Source organism: Corvus hawaiiensis, chromosome 14, assembly GCF_020740725.1.
Source record: "Corvus hawaiiensis isolate bCorHaw1 chromosome 14, bCorHaw1.pri.cur, whole genome shotgun sequence".
Lineage (NCBI taxonomy): Eukaryota > Metazoa > Chordata > Aves > Passeriformes > Corvidae > Corvus > Corvus hawaiiensis.
The window spans coordinates 8073304-8080467 of NC_063226.1; the positions used below are offsets into that span (position 1 = coordinate 8073304).

General features: G+C 43.8%; 1 long non-coding RNA gene across 1 annotated transcript; it reads left to right on the forward strand.

The window, feature by feature from the left end:
• The first annotated feature begins 224 nt into the window (after nt 1–224).
• LOC125333430 lies at nt 225–6686 on the forward strand. Its single transcript, XR_007206849.1, has 3 exons — nt 225–1144; nt 2919–3021; nt 4443–6686. It is a non-coding gene; the product is annotated as an uncharacterized LOC125333430 (long non-coding RNA).
• The last annotated feature ends 478 nt before the right edge of the window (nt 6687–7164 follow it).

Genomic DNA, 7164 nt, shown 5'->3' on the forward strand with positions numbered 1-7164 from the left:
TGGGGAGGAAGCGTCTCCCACGGGAGGAGGGGGGACAGGGGGGCGGCACGGGTCGGCAGAGGGCGAGAGAGACCGGGAACGGGAGAGGGAGACCGGGAGAGGGAGAGGAGAAGGTCAAACAGAAGAGGTAACGGCTCACTAGTGTCGCTGCTGCTACCGCCGCAGCGCCGGGACCGTTTGTCCCTTTGTTCTTTTTCCGTTTGTCCGTTTGTTCGTTCGCCCCGCGCAGCCCGGGGGCAGCACTGGCCGGTCCGCTACCGGGTCATGGGTCAAAGGGTGATGAGGCACTAAAACAGGTTCCCCAGAGAAGCGGTGGAAGCTCCATCCCTGGAATGGTTCAAGGGCAGGTTGGATGTAGCTTTGAGCAGTCTGGTCTACTGGAAGGTGTCCCTGCCCATGGAAGGGGGATTGCAAGAAGGTAATCTTTAAGGTTCTTTCGAACCCAAACCATTCTGAGATTCGATGTTTTTTGCACATGGGCCTCTTTTGCTGGAAGGACAATCCATTTGCAAGGACACAGTAAATCCAAAGTCCATACAGTACTGTACCAAAGGATTAAAGTCTTCACTCTTCAATACCTTCTTACTCAACCTCGCTAATTTGGTTCTTCTGAATTTCAACCAGAAATCAACCAGAGATCATTCACATATTATTACAGGACTGTTCCTCTTTGTTCCTCTATTTTGAGCAAATAATGGCTCAGGTGTCTCTCACTGATATATTGCTGACTGAGGACTAGTCTTCTATACTGCTTATAGAAGAAATTTCCCTTAGATACCCAATTTAGCATGGAAAAAAAAAAAATCCATTTAAGGGCCTTCAGGAGGATCAAGACATAAAAGTAGATTCTATGATTCTACTTATCAAACCCACAGCAATGGTATTAAAATGTAGGTTTATGACCCCTTCCTCAGTATTTATTAATTAACACTCCAGACTAATTTTGACAGATAAATATGCAGCACCCAACAAGTATAGATCACATGGTAAGAGACACAAGCATCCATCCATACAATAGTCCAACAATTGTGTTTCATTTTATACAGATAACTGAGACCCGGACATTGCAACCAGCTTCTGATTTACGTTTCACCAGTCCCCTTTCACATTCTGAGCCAAGAGCAGTAGCGTCTTTAAGGCTTTTGTGAGTGTTCCTTAACCCATTCCATGGCAACCACCTCACTCCTATTCCCTTTGTTCTGCCATAGAAGATTCCTCTCTGATCTTTTTTTTTCCTGCAGCTCTTGAGGATCTGCAGGCACTGACCGGCACCACTCATTGTGGGTTTTCAAGACAGTGGTGTGTCTGTGCTGTGGTGGCCGCTGGGGAGGGGCAGTAGACAGGGAAGGCCCTGAGATGGCAGGGGAGGGCTGTGAAGGGTAGGGGCTGTGGGGACTGGCGGAGGATCGACATGGAAGGGGCTGCTCTGGTGGCGTTGGGTCTGCTGGGAGTATTCAGGGGGAGGCCTTGCTGTGATGGCACTTGGGGGGAACCAGTGAGGAAATTGGAAAGCTGAGAGATCTAGTGGAGTTGGTAAATTGTGAATCATTGTACTAAGTAAACTTATAAGCAGTTTACTTTCAATATAGTAAAAAAAAAAAAAAAAAAGTTAAATATAGAGCTACAAAATTTGAATTCAGTTACTGTTTTTTTTTTTCTTTGTGTTTGAGCTGAAATTACAGGTGTAATGTTTTGTAGGGTTTCAAATATGGGGGATAAACACAAAACACTATGTACAATTATTCACTGACCTGGCACTTGGGCCAGGGATTTTTATTTGTTTTTACAGCATTCATGATTTCTGTGGTCAGTGCAAGGCATCCTTATCCCATTTCCACAGTAGCTGTGTATGCCCTGGAAATTCTTTCCACATGACCTAATTTCTGAGCTATAAATTAACATTCTTTTTTAATTTACAAGTGCTGTGAGACATTCTGAATGCTTGTGAGTCTTTTCTAATGTCCTTTACTATTTAGTGAGAAATTCTCTGTGCTCACTTCAGTGTCATGGCATTTCAAGGGGGGATCACTGCTATTGTTTACAGGAAGTGAATGTTTTTAAGGATTGCAGTTGTAGTCATTTTGGCTTCTTTTTCAGAGCTGTCCAACCTAGAATGCATGCCTGATGACACAGATTAAGGACATTCTAGAGAGAGATTCGTTCCAGTGCCTGTGATATGCCTGTTTAGAACATAAGTAATATATATAGACATTATAAAAGAAAGTTGACAACTAAGCCATGTGCTAGAGAGATGCTTTCAGGAAAGGAATCCCATCTTAACTTTGATCACATGGACAGAGAAGAACTGGCAGTAGATACACTAATCTCTGAAGTCAATTTTATCAAATTAGAAATAAAAAAGGTTAGCAATAGTCTTTATCCATGTGATTGTCAAACCAGTCTGGACTACATAAGTAACGTTAGTTCCGTTAGTGCCAAAAATGGCTGTAGTCTGTGTTCATTTGGTACAGCTTTGTCACCCTCTAGTGCTCATATCCAAAAAGCTGGTAAGCCTGCTGTTACTCTCTGTAAATTTTTAGCTGTATGGATTGGTTCAGGGTTTTTTAAGGAAGAATTTTTAGAAAAGAAGCTGATTGCTGGCCAGTCATTTTCCAGCAGTAACACAAGACATTTTTAACTGATGTGGGATCTAAACCAGGAACTCCTGATTCCTAGGCTACAGTTTTAATCTCTGAACCAGTCTTTCATCATTATTTAACTTCTTGTATTGAGTTTCTGAAACTTGATATGCTAAGTACTGAAGAAGAAAAGAGATTTGTTGTAGTACAACTTCTTTTTGTGAAACACCCAAGAAAGATGGGATTTATTCCTTCTTTAATTGTATGCTTTATAGTAGTTTTGATAAGTTTTCCTTTGTTTAAGATGTTCACTTAATTTATTAATTATGTCTTTATTAGGATATTAGTTGCAGTGTTCAGATTCTTCCCCAGCAAATAGAAAAATTGCAGTAATTTAGAGAATTAAGCATAAGAAGAAATAATCTTCATATGCTGCCAGATGGTAAGTTACTAGTCTTCATTTCTTTGATGTAAGAGATGAGAAAAACTGTTTAAAAAAGAACAGATTCTTTGTTGTTGCTGTTGCTTCCCATCCGTCAGGTCGTGGTTTCCCAGTTGGCTGAGTTGAGCACTGGAAAGCAGGTGCTGCAGTGGTTCTCCAAAGCAATTCTCAGAGAGGGGTCAGTACTGAGACATTTTTTCTGCAACCTGCTGGTGGTGACAAACCTTCAGTTTTACCAGCTTTTGCCCGCTTGTATCTTTGCTTCCAAAAGTAGCTGGGAGACATGGATGACTTGAACAGTGTATATATTGCTAGGAAAGTATTTGCAGGACAAGCCAGTTTTAATGGCAAGTAAGTAAATTAAAATCTGGACAGGTGATAAAAATAAACCTTGCAACTTACACAGAAACATGAGCACGGCAAAGTAAAGTGACCCTGTACAGATCACTGTGCCAGCAGGAAACCCCAAATGAGCAAATTTCTTGAAAACATGCAAGGAAAGAGTTCTTCACATACACCAAATGAAATACTGGAAAAGGAATCATTGTTTCTGAGAGCTAATTCTTTAAGTATTAAAAATATTTCACACCAGATGGATGCTCATGGAGAAGGGAAACCACCAAGGATGAGAAGGCAATTGATAGAAAGGCACACTGCAAACACATTGTGCTCTTTCACAATCCAATCAAACCTGGAGACATCTCTCTCTCTGGGCAGGTGACAAGTGAGACCCAACCCAGGAGCCATTCTGTGGTTAATCCCCAGCCTGTGGCTAATCCCCAGCCCAGCCAGAGTAGCACATAAGTAAATGAGGTGATTTGGTAGGATGGTAGCACTACAAAACAAATTGCAAAACCCTGTGTTACCAAGTTCATTCCAGCAGGTTGTTTTGCCAACAAAGGCTTTCAGAGAAACTCGTTTTTCTGCTCAAATGAAATAACTTGTGTTTGTTCTGAAGTCTGCTCATTAAATATAAAATTGGAAAATCATGCAAGAAAGTCTTAGAAAAAACTGGGTCAGAAGGGGCCTCTGGAGGTCATTCTGTCCCTGCTCTATTCAGAGCAGAGAAAGATGTGATTGCAAGGGGCTTCCTTTTGAGCTCAGAGAACACATGGACCACAATGAGACAGGCACCAAGGCTGTGCCCAGCAACGGCAGCCTGCCTTTGTCACAGCTCCTGAGGTGCAGCACCTGCTCCTGCAGTCCCTCACTGGGACACACTCCCTCTGCATGTTCCTTGTCTGTAATTCTTGCTTTTACAAAAATAAATGATATTTCACCCTTCAAAAATTTTCCCCGAAGTGACAGAGGAAAACACCAATAAAAATGCAAAGGTCACATTTTCCTGTGCTTTCTAAAATAAAATGACAGCTGTAATATCTGAATTATTTACTATAAGCATGACGTTGTTTTCTTTCCAGGTGCTTTCCTAACCTACCCAGGGCTATTTTTCTCATGCAGAGGCTCATGGCTGTAGCCACTCCCAGATGGCACACACTAAGAGTGGAACCCCAGAAGCTGCACAGGGAATTGCTGAAAACCAAAAAAGCCCAGAGTTACCAAAGATTTTGCCTTCTCCTTGGGGCATGAGTGCTGGCAGCTCTGAATCTCCTGGGGCCTGGAGATGACTGTCACTGTCCCTCCTGCTGTCTGCTGCTGCTTTTGCACTGAGAGAGCAGTGAGGTCTCAGCCTTGCCACTGGTGCCACACTCCTGGGACACAAACAAGAGCAAATGCAAATGACAGCACAGAACTGTCCTCTCTGCTGACTGCTGCATCCTGAAAAGCCAAATCATTTATTTTGTATTTCCTTTGGGTCTGTCCAGGTGGAGATTGCTGACCCTGCTGTGATTCCCTCTGCTCTCCGACGTTTTCAGTGCCACTTGTGGTCACTTCAAAGGGGGCTCAACCCTGTGAAAAACGAGGTTCACTCTTTATAAAATTTTAAGAAAAGTTTAATAAAAGGGACAATTAGGAGGCAACAGCAAAAAGGATATTACGGCCGGGTGCTTTGACAGAGCCAAAGGCACAGTTCTACATCCAAAAGATCATCTTTAAAGTACATCGCTTACTGCATATTCATCACCATCATACATAATTCATAAATTCTTTAGAGTTTCTAAGTATCATCCCATAAGCCTTATCTTCCTCCTTGGCTCCATTCCATCTCTGCCCTCTCCATCAATTCTTCTCTCTGGTTTCGGGTCTTCTTCTTCTCTGATAAGATGTTCCAGGAATGTGAAGAGTCTCTCTGCCCACCTTCTCCAAACCGACTACATAAACAATAGACGATCTATACCATGCATTACATCATAGAACCTAGGCAAAGTTTCTCCAACATTAAGTAACATGCAAAAAGCCAACATCACAATACATTCATAACAATTATATAACATGCGAAAAGCCAGTATCATAATACATTTATAACAACCCCATGCCATGTGCTCTGCATTCCCTATGTTCTCATTCCCAACTGTTTTGCTTTTGCAACTTCTGCAGTTCTGCAGCAGAATGGCAAGTGCCATTTGGGTTTGGGTTTTTTTTTGTCTTTTCTCCTTCCATATTTTCTTGTTGGGAAACGGATCCCTCACTAAATCTATTAAAACCTGGTCTCTTCCATGGACTTGTGTATCTGCAGCAGGGATCTTTCCACCAAGCAATGTTGCTGCACTCTCAGCATTTGCTTTAGTTTACACAGCTGTTAGCAATAAGTGTGTGTGCCTTGATCCCCAGGCATGAAAGCATCAGATCCAGGAAGGAAAAAAAAAAGGTATTACAGTTTTGCTTGGGTTTCTTTTTGGTCATTGACTTTTTCTTTTGTGGACAGGTCCAAGCCCTAAAGCATGAAACACATTGCAGGACCCCTCAGCAGTGTCTGTCCTCCTGCAGTTACTTACACAAGGTGCCGCAGGCTCCAGCCTGTTTATTTCTGTGGGACAGCCACCATCACTTACTACCCACTTACTGAGATGTGCTCCCATGTTCAACCCCTTGGTTTACTAAGTGGAAGCTACTGTAGAATTATGCCTGCGAGCAACTGCTTCTTACTCTCTTAATGCCCAGCCACACTCAATGCCTGAGTCATGCCAGTCTTTATTTTCGGGAATAACCACACTCCATGCACATGCGTGCTTAGTTTAGGGCTCTCTTATTTATGCCTCCAGGACAAAGCCACTAGATGTGCCATCACATTCAACGCTTTGATGGGGTTTTTTAAAGCTTACTGAGCATACGTGACCTGCTAATTGGGTGGATTTTCATCGCTGCAGAGAATAACAACCACCTCTCACAAAGCCCCATCTACCTGCTGGATTTCCACTTTCTACACCAAGCCAATATTAGCAACACTTGGAACAAAGCCCTAAGTGTGGGATATGCGCGGCCCCTGCCCTGGAGAGAGGCCTGCTGATAATGAGGTTGCACAACCTCCTAGCAGAATCCCCTTGGAAAAAGCAGCACTCTCAGTTACAGCGAGAGAGGACACAGACCCATGATCCTCTGGGAGACCCTATGTAGGTTCTTTGTAACCCATTGGCTTTTACCCTCTCACACCCACCCCTGTACCCCTAGAATATATATATGTGCCCCTGTGAGACCAGAGAACTTGTCCCTAGCCTCCCTTTGCGAGGTGCGGGCTAATAAAGCTGCCTCATGCGGAACTGCTATACGAGCCTCCCGTCTCTCTTCTCCTGGTCTGGCCTGGAGATTGCCTCGCAGAGCAAGAGCTGAAATCACTAGCTGAAAATCACTAAAGAGCTGTTAGCTTCTCTGCAAAGGCACTCCACTCCGGTGGCTGAGGGAAAAGCTGCACGACCCCGGGAAGACAGTTCCTCGTGGGACCATCTCACTGGACCGGTTACGGTTTCCTGGGTCTGAGCTACAGACCCCACACCAGCTACCACACCTGGCGCCCGAACAGCCATTGGACCCTGGACCACAGCTTGAGCTGCGTCTTCACCAGCTTCAAGACAGAAACAGCTGTGCGTGCATTGTTCCTCTGAAGACAGCATCTGCATTATAGTAGACACTTTCTGAGAAGGATAGTTCAAGACCCTCACCTCTCATGTAGGACGAAAACTCCTGAAGATCGAACTGGGCCAAACCACCCCTCAGCAGATGCTGGTTTTTTTTTGGACTTCACCA